The 14,688-nt window shown below is 42.1% G+C and overlaps 1 protein-coding gene and 1 long non-coding RNA gene across 6 annotated transcripts in view; both read right to left on the bottom strand.

Annotated features, from left to right (window-relative positions):
• LOC124255278 overlaps positions 1 to 14,688 on the bottom strand; it is a 99,185-nt gene that overhangs the window by 21,703 nt on the left and 62,794 nt on the right. The gene's annotated exons all lie outside the window — the stretch shown is intronic.
• Positions 1 to 14,688, bottom strand: part of LOC124255273 (ribonuclease Oy-like) — a 52,543-nt gene that overhangs the window by 21,703 nt on the left and 16,152 nt on the right. The gene's annotated exons all lie outside the window — the stretch shown is intronic.

The raw sequence follows: 14,688 nt of genomic DNA, 5'->3' as shown, positions 1-14,688 counted from the left end.
CGCGGTAAGCGCAGCGAAGCGTCACGCCACCGCGGCATCTGCAATCGGTTCACCCGTATCGTCCACTGATCATCAGTATGAGCAACTGATCTGTCTTCAATTGGGAAACTGATGACATGTATCAACGAAGTCAACGAAAGCCCGACCACATGATCCCAAGCAGTCGCCGGACGTCAGACCATTTGCCGCTTGTATCGAACCCGGCTTTGGCTTATGACCACATTTCAAACCCTCATGATGCATTAAACGTTCTCCCCAGCCATGAGAAATGTGTATTGATTATTATGTCGACCACCTTTATACAGCGTTCCAAGAGGCGACTAACGGGATCGGCTGGTCAGGCTCGGAGACTAGGTTAACATACGTCATCTTATCCCACCAGCAGATCGATACCAGCGTTGGTTTTGTCACCATGAGAAGCCAACATTTTAGTTTAATGCGCCTGTAAAACACCAATCAAACCGATACAAGTTTCAACGTACAACTAAGCGAGAAAGAAGCTTAATACGATTCGGCGATTTTACCCTTGTCGCGCGGCCTGGCCTTTGGTGTGTTGGTCCAGCGTCTGGTTCCTAGGGAAGTTAAGATGTTGATGTCATTAGAGTGAGCAGTTAGTTTGAATTTACGCTGCTTTAGCAATATTCCATCAATATCACGTAGCGGGGACACCGAAATGGCTTCACACATTTTACCCATGTGGGGAATCGAACACTGGCCGTCTGGCGTGACGAGCGAACGCTTCATCACCCACTAGGCTACCCCACCGCCCTCGATGTCACAGATGTTGGTCGAAGAGATCATGACTGGATATCAAAACAACAACAAATGTGGGCTATGTTGTCAAACAAATCAGGTCACTGCACCATGTGGGACAATATGTTGTGTCTTACTGCTTTTACACGTGTACCAATCAAAACCTCTTGAAACACAGATTTCATCATTATAGACAGGCATGTGGAAATTTCCGCCTCCCTCGTCAGTGCGCTTCGGAGATGTTGATGACGATCGATGCTGGGAAACTATGATATGACATAAACTAGCTTAACCTTCAGAGTGGATGATGACACTGACATCCACAGAGCGAAATCCAGTCTGATTGTCAAACTCAAAAATATTTCCCTCTATAAATCTTCATTATAACTCGTGAACGAGCACTGATAAACTTGTGTGTGTGGCAAGTTATTTTACGAACAGATCATCAGTAGAATGACGTATCCCGATACTGGCATATCAGAATTAAAGCGCGCCATATGGAATGATCAATAACAGGTCATCTTTAAAACCATAGATCTTTTTACATAAGCACATGTCAGCTTCCCCTCTGATGAAACACAGGTGCAGGCCCAGCTATGCCGTTGACAGAACAAGGAACAGATTGGTATGGCAGATGAGGACTGTAACGTAGACGACGGGTGGTTGGAGAGGTACAGCTACGACAATGTGGGCGGTATGTGGATCACTCTCTTCCAGCCACGCAACACAACAGTTTTAACTAGTAAAGATTTCACCAAAGTCATAAAAAGCTACCAACAGCAAAATTTATTATATACAATAGCAAACTTCTAACAGTAAAGACAATATGCAATCACGCCCAAAGCGTTACCTACACAAGTTATAAGGTGTACAGTACAATTATATAAAGTTACAACAGTAGAAACGATTTTGGCATGCGCTTCACATTGAGTAGAGTGCCCTCCCGGCAAGCCGGGTGTAAACTTACAGGTTATTCATGGCTTTCTTCCCTACGATGGAGACGCAACCATCCAACTCGCAGTGATTCCTCTATCTCTTTCCACCGTTAATCGAAGAATCTCTCGTCTCCGTTATAAGTCTATTGTGACGTAAAATCCTAGATACGAAACCCTTCTAAAACACTCCTCGCTATGACGTCACAACATGGCGGCGCTCCATAAATGAGACGTAGCTTCCTGAGGCAGCAATGTCAACGCCATGAACGTTAAGATTACGCCACATCAGGTAGACTGATGTAACGTAGGTGAAGAGTAGGCTTGATTCTACATACTAATTCCAACGGTATGAGCTCTCGCAATCTAAAAGATCACGGTAAACTATATAAGTTGCAAGTGCACTGGCACGAACAACACCACATGGACATGTAACTGATACCGCGAATAAGCATACCCAAAATACGTCATAAATAGTAAAGCGATATCTTTAGGTATAGGTACTTTGACATGATTACCCTGTACATTAGTCATGTCCCTCTTTATTTTTAAATCGTCTCGATTTACTGACACATAAGAGCATATACATATATACAAAGGTATGGTAATTATGATATATACAGTACATTCATACAGATAATAATGCTGGCATAATGAGGAATTCATATTGCATTAACAATCAAGAAAACTTACCTACGTACTATATCCAAGAAACCATATACAAAATCATCACACACATATACATATATCTTCCACAGTTCCAGACTAAATACAGTTCAAAATAGTAAGGTCCACCCAGTTAAGCAGATCCACAGATAGTTCCAGAGAGATCCACAGATAGTTCCAGAGACATCCACAGATAGTTCCAGAGTTGCGAAGTATAACGGCAGCTTCATTTGGTCATTGGTTCGGATGTAGGCATCAGCTTGTTCATGCAAAGTTAACTGTCTCATTGAACCGTCTGTCCTCTGCCTCGTGAAGGACAGTTATAGCTTTCCTGCCAGTGACCTGATAAACCATCCAGTGTCGGTCTGGTCAGAGGAATGTCGAAGGTGGTAAGCCAGCTCGGAACTGACCTGGCTATCTGTCTCTCCAACTGGGAAACCTGACATTTCAGGGCCCTGTATCTCAAGCTGGGCCCGATCATAAAGGTCAGTTCCCACTGGTTAGGGAATAACCCCACCAACGGAAACTGGTCTATCTTCTTCAGCCGGTCTAGGAGCGATGACTGGATTACTCCACTGGTTCTGCTGGTAATTCCTTCTGTGTGTTGATTGGGAAGCTGCCGGTGTAAATTTATTGCCTCTCTTGACTTCCGAGCCGGAATGTCCATTTCTCTGGGTCCATGAACCCCTTGTTCGTTGCCACAGTTGTCCTAGCCTTCCTGCAAGCCTGTATCATGTTCTTTGGGTTGGCCCGCCGGTGTGATGCCTCATATAGTGCCGGGTCAAGTCCGGGAACATAGGGTCGCTCGGCAATCCAGGATAGGACAATGAAGATGGTCAACTGGGGCTCTATGTCCGTCATTGTCCAGTGGCTGAAATGTCGAAAGTGTGAATATGCTTCTCTCCATAGACATGCTTCAGTAATCCATTCCAGACTGGAAATGTATTTCCTGCTCTGCTTCTGCCGAAGGTCCATATCGATGTTTGTGTTCTCATCCAGGACGAGCACCTCCTCCCCTGGGGAGGGTGAGGACAGATTTTCGGTCCCTGAAGATTAGAATTTAGCATTATTACATAGTAGGTAGGATGATATAATATAGCAAAAAATGTTTGTTATGAACGGGCAACAAGAGAGAGAGATCCATTCCCATGTTATTCTGCAACAACAACATGTCTTTTAGGCTTTTAGGGTACTAATGATTAATCCACCATCTGCAATTTAGTCTCCCGCTATTGGGCTTAATGAACCTAGCTTCATTCCCCATTTCCTCAATCAACTACTTTCTATCATGAGACGGCGTCCAACACGCCTACATTTTATATCTTGATAGATTTCTAGATAACTGAATATACAGAATTCAGCCCGTGACGTCAGCAATTCATATCTTCTCTTAAGCTTTACACCCCACCGTTATTATCAAAATGGGTATAATGTTTTTATCTCTGAGTGTTTCAGAATAACGTGGAATCATAGAGGCAGTGAACTCAAGCATTCTGCTTGAAATGGAACCAGTTTGCGGGTCCTTCCCTCAGGTATGGCAGCAGACCTGGTCTACACGAACCAACCCGGGAGGATTGTTGATGTCGTTTTGAATGCGGTAGGTGATGTCATCAATCACCTTGGTGACAACCCAACCTTCGGACCATACATATTTTGGAGTCAAAGTTTATAACTTAATCTTGTAACTTCTGTGGGGTTATACAAACTGGCCACAGGTTGACCAACTTTAAGTCGTGACTCTCTTGTTCCAACATCCTAATCCCACGCTTTTTCGGACATCTGAAGAGCTTTTGGCGCTTTCCTCCGTGTTTATTCAAAAGATTTTCCAGCTGCTGCTTGACCTCATCTACACACTCATCCCTGGTGAGCTGTTGGTCATTAGGATCACCACAGTAACCAGGTGGAAGGGCATGCACTTGCTTACCTAACATGAGTTTGTTTGGGTTTTGGCCAGTTGACCTCATGCTTGAGCTTCCTGTATACCGCCATCACAAAGGGAAGATGTTTGTCCCAATATCGTGGTTTCCCCCTGTCTGTAAATGCTCAACATGGCAAAGCTAGGGTACGATTGAAACGCTCGACCTGGGCTGCATTTGCCTGAGGTCGGAGAGAAGTGGTTCTTGCTTTCACCACACTCCCAACAATTTGCATAGTTCCTCTGGAACAAACTGGCTTCCATACTGCCTACCCTGATCACTGGCATGAATTTGGGGTTACCCATAACGACACACCCACAACAATTTTCTTGGCCACCGTCTTTGCCTCCTCAATATTTGGATGGCAAAGGCTTCTGTCCACTTAGTGAACGAGTCAGTAACAACAAGTACATACTTGTTGCCAGCTGGATGTGCGGTCCACTGGACCCATGATGTCAGTGGTTAGTCTCTCCATTTGGGAGCTGGTGGTATACTCCCTCTCATAGGAGCTTTTTGTTTCCTTGGACTCTTCCTGACGCATGACACACTTGTCACACTGAAGGCAGTGATCTCGACAGCCATCTTCATCCCTACCCAGTAGTAGGACTGCTCAGCTTTGGCGAATGTCTTCAGGACGCCAAGATGCCCTCCTAAAGGTGAGTTATGACAACCTGCAAGGATTGCTCTACGTCTGCTGGATGGTATAACTATTTGCCATTGCCACCCTTTTCCATCGTTGCTCTCCCATCTCCTATGCAACACACCTTGCCTAACTGACAAACGGTGGAACTGACCCCATAGGGCTTTGCATGCTTTAGACAGTGCAGAAACTGCCTCCACTCGGGGCTTTGTTTTGTTGTTCAGCTTTCAAAATTGGGCTGATATCTGGGTCTTGAGCTGTAACTCTCTATCTCTTTCACAACTGAAACCCATATCCTTCTGTTTTGCAGATTGGGATCTGGTGATAGCAGAACAGAAAGCCTTGATGTCAGGAACCTCTACACTGCATGGTCCATCCAATCTCCTGCATTGTGGGCATTGCTCACAGGGACGGCGGCTCAAGGCATCAGCATTTCCTGCCAGGTCAGTGAACCTCGGTCAAATCATAATTACCAAGTTCTTGAAGCCAACAAGCCATTTGGTTCACTGGTCGCTTTATTCGCTTGGCCCAGACTACCGCAGAGTTGTCTGTTCTCACAGTCACTGGCCTGCCAAAGACATAGGGATGCCAGTACCGACATCTGTAACCACAGCTAGGAGCTCCCGGCGTGTAACACAGTAGTTTTTCTCTGCCAGGGTGAGACACTTGCTGTAGTAACCTAAAACCACTTCCCTGCCATTCTGATCTTGGGACAGGACTGCTCCAATTCCCTCACCGGAAGCATCTGTGTCCAAGGTCATGGCGCCTTCCTGGGCAGGAAAACCAAGTATGGGCGCTGAGGTCAGATCCTCTTCAGATTCATGAATGCTCGGTCAGTACACTCAGTCCACTCAAAATCAACTGAGGGACTGGTAAGCAAGGTAAGGGGTCTTGCAATGCTGAGAAGTCTTTGATAAATCTCCGATAATAGTTTGCAAGCCCTAGGAATCGTAAAATCTCTTTGCGAGATTTAGGAGTAGGCCACTATCTAACAGAGTTTATTTTCTGGCTGGGTGTGAACCCCATCAGCGGAAATTACATGGCCCAGAAAGATGACTTTCTCTCTGAAGAGATGACACTTTTAGGCTTTAACTTTAAACCTGCTACAGTCAGCCTGTCCCAGACAGATTTTAATCGTAAAGTGCCTCATCAAAGGAATTTGCAAAGACAATTATATCATCAAGAAAAACAGAGACATTCACTCCACTGTAAGCCCCTCAGGACTGTTTCCATTAGTCTCTCAAAACACTCGGAGCATTACAAAGTCCGAATGGGAGGACATTCCACTCGTAGAGTCCTGAACGAGTGACAAAGCTGTTTCTCTCTCGATCTCGAGGGTCCATCTCCATTTGCCAGTAGCCTGCTTGAAGGTCCATCGTGCAGAACATGGTTGCCCCTCCTAGACAGTCAATACAATCGTCTATTCGAGGAAGGGGATAGCTGTCCTTACGAGAAACACCATTGAGCATCCTAAAATCACAGCAATATCTCCAACGACCATCAGCTCGCTGCACTAATACCGTTGGGGAAGACCAAGGACTATTCGATTGATGAATAACGCCTTGCTCTGAGTTTTTCCTGTTGTTCCAGGGTAAGATTATTTTGTCTTCTCTCGAACAAATCTACTAAGTGTTCGGGAACCTCGGGATTTGCAACCCTAACCTTAGAAACTCTCTTTGGGATTATGTTAGGTTCTATGACTTTAGTCCCATAACATTGACCTATAATTCTCCCCTTAGTTAAAGTGTATTCGCTGTCTAAACATTAATGACTTTAACTGTGGCTGCTTTAGTTTCATTATGAACTATGAAGTGACTCATCATTAAACCTTGTGTAAAAAGTATGTCGTTACAGGGTTCAACAAGGACCGAGGACGTTTTTTGATTAACTCCCGGCAAGGAAACTTGGACGTAGGAAACGGAGTGAGGTGGTAGGTGAACGTCATCAGCAATGCTGTCAGTGGTTTCTGATCCAACCATTGGCAAACAACTGCTAAGCAACCTGGATTCTCGACCCAGCGACGTCAATCAGACCCTCAAGTCTCCAACACATCTACTCCCCAGAATACCATCAAATTCATGTGAATTATCCACCTCTGCAATCAGGAATTCCTCCACAGTGGGTAAATATCATCACTACATGAACAGGTGCTTAAAAAGACCATGGGCTTTAAACAGACTTCCATTTACAGCTTCAAGCATGAAATCCACAGAACTGACAGCTACAGATGAAGACAATCGTTTACTCACGGCAGGGGACACTAGTGATACCTGGCTACCTGTATCCACTAGCAGGGTGAAGTAAGCCTTTCCAATCTTAAGATTGACAAGTTGGCCTTTATGGCCAATCTTGAAACAGGCTCGGAAATTGGCCTTGACAGGATTCGGGTCAGATGGAGGAGTGTTGAAGGAGTTGTCCCCCTGATCAGAAACCAAACAAATCTCTCCCCTCCATATGACCTCTTGTTTTGTTATTTTAGGATTTGCGGCTCTATTTTTATCAGACTCCACCAAATCCCGACCTAAACCCGGAAGGTGGGTGATCGTTTCGATTGCTCTGTAATGTGGCATTTACTTGGACATTCGATGCCCAGTGTCCAGTCCCACTGCATTTATAACAGGTACTGGAGTGTTCTGGCTCTGTACTCGGTGAACGAGAGAGAGGAGTGCCTCGTTCCCTGATCTTCTTCTTTCTCGGGAAAAGATTGATGATGCTCTGAACCATTGACATGTTTATTCTTATCTCCAGATCTTTGGTGACCTGGGTGGCCTCTAGACTGAGACCGGTGACGTCTTGAATACGACTGCTGCTGCTGCACAGAGGGCCAATCGTTCAACTGTCTTCTGAAGTCTGACAATTGATCAGTCAACATCTTAAAGCACTGGTCCTCTGATTCCTCCTCCGCCTTGAAGTGAAATCTTCTTCCAGAAGAAGGATGAGGACTGAGAGCTCTCACCGGTTTGTTCTGACTGGGCTTCCCTACAATGGACTCTCGTACACCTCAGCAACATCAACTGCCTCTTTGAAGTGTACTGACCCCACGGTCAATGAATCGAAGTCGTGATTCTTTCCCTACAGCCCTCTTGAACGCATCAAAAGCAAATCTTCTTGTAGTTCGTACGATAAATCAGGGTAAGCACCTTGAGCAAGACCCAGATTTCATCACGCAAATCAGCAATTGTTCTCCTGGCTGGCGAACACGGGTTAGCAACTCTTTCTCGCCTCACATCCGGAAGAGAGCTAGCATATCTTCTTCTCAAACATTGAAAGAGCCACAAAAAATCACATCTTTGTCTCTCAGGTAAGCCAGTGAATAGAATCTCTGAGCTACACCCTGCAGAGCGCAACCCAACATCTAAGTGGTTTGAGCATTACTCCAGTCGGACTGGGCTGCAAGGTTTGAGAACTCTGACTCAAACACACGGTAATCACTGGTACCATTAAATTTTGGCAGCTGAAGGAAATTCTTCCCACAGAATTATTCTTAGCAGAGCGATCTAGAGAATCAATTCCTCTGTGATAGATTTATCACGCAGCTTGACAGCTGTGACACAAGACCCAATAAGTTTGAATCTGAGCTCACCATGGCAGGTGGTGTGTTTGGTGGTGGTACAGGTTCAACAAAAAGATTGTCTATGAACAGGAGAATTGTTCATGTAACCTGGGGAGAATGTTCCTGGATTGATTTGCATCCGACGAGAACGTAAGTTTCCAGCAGGACCATCCAAAGGATCAGCACTACTCAAAGGACTTGCCATGACTAATATATTCAGTACTATACAAATGATTTAATAAAACTGCAAATTACTCACTATATTACTTGACATTTATAATAAATTAATTTACTAGTCACAATTTACTAGGTGATCCAAAATGGATCCCACCGCTGCCACCATAAAACTGTAACGGTCGACGGGGTGGCTGGAGAGGCATGTACTACGACAATGTGGGTATGTGGATCACTCTCTTCCAGCCACGGCAACACAGCAGTTTTAACTAGTAATGATTTCACAAGTCATAAAAGTTACCAACAGCAAAAGTTATTATATACAATAGCAAACTTCTAACAGTAAAGACAATATGCAATCACGCCGCCCAAAGCGTTACTCTACAAGTTATAAGGTACAGTACAATTATATATAGTTACAACAGAATAAAGATTTTACATGCGCTTCATTGAGTAGAGTGCCTCCGGCAAGCCGGGTGTAAACTTACAGGTTATTCATGGCTTTCTTCCCTACGATGGAGATGCAACCATCCAACTCGCAGTGATTCGTCTATCTCTTTCCACCATTAATCGAAGAATCTCTCGTCTCCGTTATGTCTATTGTGACGTAAAATCCTAGATACGAAACCTTCTAAAACACCTCGCTATGACGTCACAACATGGCGGCGCCCATGTCGAGACGTAGCCGAGAGCCGCGATGCGGTCCTATACAGTCAAGACATGACCCTGCATCACGGCCGAGAACACCACCTTCATAAATCCTATTCAGGTTCTAGTGGCCGATTACCCCTCGTATTTTCTGATCATTTTTCAAAAATAGTTCCCGTGGGTTTTTGACTGAAAAGTCGATATCGATGTACTCCCAGATAATTTCCCTACACATACACGTAACTGTCATGTTTTCATAACCATATATTTAGATACTAATAGGCCACAAACCCGTTGAGTTCTTGTTTCAACGATAGCGAGCTGACATGTTGACATGTTGTGCGCATGCGCCAAATTTCTATAGTCCGTATCGGAGGACGTTCTTCCTTAGCGGTACGCAATACTCTCTCTCGCCTCCGTTTCGCGCGCTCGTACTTTGGGTGAATCACACTTAATGTATATTATATTTATCTGCTTTTTGTCATAATTTACAGATTTTCCTTGCAGAGAGGATTCCATTCATATCTCTACAAAAAGATATGTCCATGGGATCTAGCAGATTTATTAATGTACAACGTAGTGCACAGGACACTTATAAGAATACGATCTTGTCACTTTCACTCCGGGACCACGATTTTCCAGTTCAACGCCTGGCCGAGAATTTCAAGTATTCTCCAAATTTTCGTTTCTGCGTTGTTAAAAAGATCCAAGCAGACTTTAGTTTAAGATTAGAATGTTATTAGTTATTACAGTCATAAATTACATTTCGCTGGACAATATAAATGTTTGAAGTTAATCTATTGTAAATTATGGTTAAACATGCGGGGTAGACATAGCTGTACAATATAGTCTGGTTATGTAAAACAAGGTCACAAATTTGTCGTATTCACAGACTGTGTATGAGATATATTTTTCTGAATGATATAGATTTCAGGTGTGTTTTAGCTCGGTAGTATTATGGAGATAATTTTTTGTGTAGACGTAATGTTTGTTGCAAGGTATATCAAATTCAGACGTCATTCCTTTCTTCTTTAAATCCAAAAATGAGGTGATTCTATTCTACATTTAGTTTAGTACCGGATTTATTTTCTATCTATTTTATAAGGTTGTGGCTCAATAGTTTTACCTGTGTACATTCAAATAACAAATGAATGACATTTTCAGTTTCAGCATTGCAGAAAGAATACAGAGAATATGCTACAATTTTATATTGGAACATGTTTTTATCTGTTTCAGCATTCTATGAACAGTATGGTGTTGGAATTATCTTAACTTTGTCTTATACGTTGTTCTTAACGGTAAAGTTTTCCATCCAATTATATTTCGATATTTCTGTATAAATATCATTTTGCCATTGTTATTGACTATGTTTTCCTTTACGGCAATATCCTTTACACTGCAGCATAGATTAATCTGCATACTTTTCCCTCCATGTATAAAGTTCTGAGGTTACATGGATCGAATTGTTCTTCCAATATGCTATCCAATGGTACAGAATCTGAGATTCTTTCCATAGATTTTTTATAGATTTGATAAGATCTGTATGTTCTCAAAGAAAAATACTTTAGAGGATATATTAGTACAACTGAATGTTTCAATTTTAGGAAAGTTATTAATATATTTTTAAATGTATATACACACATATTTATTAGGAATTATCCTGGTTAAGGAAATTTGTATTATATCTATTTATTGACAAAGGCGTTTAATGATTCACTAGGTGTACGTTTGTCACAAACGTTTAACGATATACTCGTTTTGTTTTTATCCCCCCGGCATATAATGCGGGGGGATATAGTCGACGCCGTATTCATTTTGTTTCTGGAGCATAACTCAAGAACCGTTAATTATTTTTCAACAAAACTTGGTAGATATATCAAACAGAACCTTAAGTGGTGCCTTTTGCTATTTGCAGAATTTTGTGATTTATTATTTTCTCGGTTTCTATGGAAACGATTCGTACTTAGTCCCAAAAGGAAGGGGTGAGCTTCATTTCCGGAGCACAACTTGAAAAGCATTCAGTATCTTTCAAAAGAACTTGGCAGATATATTAGGCAAATTTTGAAATGGTGCCTTTTGCCATTTACAGATTTTTGGCATTTAGGTTACTCATGATTTCCTAAGGAAACGATTTGGACTTAGTCTTAAAAAAATAAAGCTGGACTTTAAGTAACTGTCAGATGATTTGTTCTTTCAAATATGTGGGGGCCGGGGATATGTCATATTCTGATGACTCTTTGCTTATAATATACACGACGTAATCACTATATATATATTGCCAATAATCCCATGACATGATATTAAACTGTTCACTTTATTTCTGCAAGAACTGTACCAAAAACGTAAAAACGCATGACATGTCCTCCTTTTGACCAATCGCAAGCATCCCTCTGACAGTTCCGTACCAAAAGGGTATTTTTAAGTTCACCTTTCTTCGTATAATTATGAAGAAAATAGCCACATGATAATGAACAATCAGAAGCCAGATCCGGGCATAATATTCGAGCATAAATATTACATTTGATTTTCGCGAAACAGGTGCTCGCGTTGTACACAGTAAGATACATGGTAAACTATCCAATTGTTTATCTATCCAGGACATTATTCAAATGGTGAGCGAGTGAGTTGAGATTATAGTCACACCGGCAATATTTTAGCCATATCGTGACTAAAACAATTCATTTATCACTCCCTCCATTTCTGGTGTCCCTCGCCGTGATATTGCTGGAATATTGCTAAAAGTGGCGTAAAACAATACACACTCACTTCATCTCCATCAGATTACCCGGAACGGAAATTAGGTGAGATATATACTAAAGAACATACAGATGTTATCTTTCTCCGGGGTTGCCAAATATGTACAACATGCGACTAATGTGGTGTCGTATTTTCAGTAATTTCATTACATTTGAAAATAAGGCTCGATCTCTGTTAATAATGATGAAACGTTAGTCAAAATACATCTCCAAAATCAAGAGAGTTTGGGAATCTAAGAACTAATTTCTAGGTAGATAGCACCATCCATTTAGCTATTACCTCCTTTCTCATGAGCGATTTCCTAATTCATTATAATTTGTGATACTACCAAAACGTATCCGGTTACAATGTGGATTTTGTATTGAAACAGATTGGCCTCATCGTGTATATGTTTGTGTGTGTGTGTGCGTGCGTGCGCTTTCGTACGTGCGTGCGTGTGTCCTCTGTTGTCGCTTGACGTCAGAGGAAAATCAACTTTCGTCAACAAGCCATTTTTCACATTGAACGTAGAAAGTTATACATAAGCATACAAATCAATTTCATATATTGTTATGTCGTTCAGATATCACGAAGTATTTTATTCGCACAAAGTTTCATTAAAGATTCCAAATAAAGAAATCATCACGTTGTAAACGGAGACATTTACTGCTTTTCAACGCATACTAAAATTGCGGACAACCTTTAACAAAGTCTACTTTCCAAATCGCCTGTGTATTTGTGCTTCAAATTTACATCATCGGATAGGAAATTTAATACTCTACATATCTGTGTTATAGCCGTAGCTAGAAGCAGTGCATCACTAACGCAATTCTCGCTCAACGTTCATTTTCTGTGAACTTCAGAGAAAATAAACCTCTGCTTCCAGGGGTTAAGTCCCAGCACTACGTTGTACATTAATAAATCTGCTAGATCCCATGGACATATCTTTTTTGTAGAGATATGAATGGAATCCTCTGCAAGGAAAATCTGTAAATTATGACAAAAAGCAGATAAATATAATATACATTAAGTGTGATTCACCCAAATCACGAGCGCGCGAAACGGGAGGCGAGAGAGAGTATTTCCTACCGCTAATGAAGAACGTCCTCCGATACGGACTATAAAAATTTGGCGCATGCGCACAACATGTCAACATGTCAGCTCGCTATCGTTGAAACAAGAACTCAACGGGTTTCAGGCCCATTAATATCTAAATGTATGATCACCAAAATATGACAGTTACGTGTATGTATAGGCAAATTATCTGGGAGTACATCGATATCGACTTTTCAGTCAAAAACCCACAGGAAATATATTTAAAAAATCTCAAGAAAATACGAGGGGTAATCGGCCACTAGAATCTGAATAGGATTTATGAAGGTGGTGTTCTCGGCCGTGATGCAGGGTCATGTCTTGACTGTATAGGACCGCATCGCGGCTCTCGGCTAGTCGACACGTAGCTTACCTGAGGCAGCACAAGTCAACACCAAAGTCGCTACATACATTACGCCACATCAGGTAGACTGGTGTAACGAGGTGAAGAGAAGGCTTGGATCTGTTTTACATACTAATTCCAACGGTATGAGCTCTCGTAATCTAAAGATCACGGTAAACTATATGTTGCAGTGCACTGGCACGGAACAACACTACATGGACAGTGCAACTGATACCGCGGGAATTAGTATACCCAAAATACGTCATAAGTAGTAAAGATATCTATATAGGAGTAATTATTATCGATTACCCTGTACATTACAATGACTAAGGCTTATAATAAGTCCCTGAATATATATAATTTTGATAATAACAATTAAAACCCATTTAAATTGAAAAAGGAGCCCCAGTGAGTTGTGGGATTCAGGGAAAATCTAGACTTGCTTCATTTAGCATTGCAGGGAGACTAGGCAGAAGGGAAAATAGTGTGGAGACAGACTAATGTTGACATATAGTACTTACAGGTCAGTGACAAACGTTACTGACATTTTTAACTGAACAGAACATACTGTCACGGGAACCAAATGCTACATGAAATTACAAGCGACAAACCTGTTTCCACTTCCATACGAAATCTCTTCAACAATTGTCCAACAACGACTTTATCATGAGAATGTGCTCATGAATTACAATCAAATAGTGATGATACCAGGTGTTCGTAGAAAGGTGAGCGTACCCTGCCCCACCCTGGCAACCACCATAAACAGATACACAGGCGGCTAAATGTTACCACGAGAGCACTGCATTGTACACGAGCAAACTTCTATTATAAATGCATTGGGTCTGGAAGGGTTATTTCCCTTGAATTATTATGAAAATCATAATGAGAACCCGTGAAGATCCGGGTTAGAATTGATCTTCATTAACCCATGCTTGTCGTAAGAGGCGACTAACCGGATCAGATGGTCATGCTCTCGCTGACTTGGTTGACACATGTCATCGGCTCCCAATTGCGTAGATCGATGCTCATGCTGTTGATCACTGGGTTATCTGGTCCAGACTCGATTATTTACAGACTGTCGCCATATAGCTGGAATATTGCTGAGAGCGACGTAAAACTAAACTCACTCACTTACTGATAAATGTTTCGTGAAAGGATGACAGCAAGTAGGCAGTAGGCAATGTGTGCTCCCATCCTGATTTGTTTCACTTTGACTGTTTGACTTTCTACCCCAA

Source organism: Haliotis rubra, unplaced genomic scaffold (assembly GCF_003918875.1).
Source record: "Haliotis rubra isolate DU_JTF1 unplaced genomic scaffold, ASM391887v1 Scf6, whole genome shotgun sequence".
Lineage (NCBI taxonomy): Eukaryota > Metazoa > Mollusca > Gastropoda > Lepetellida > Haliotidae > Haliotis > Haliotis rubra.
This window is presented reverse-complemented; position numbering and strand designations above follow the sequence as displayed.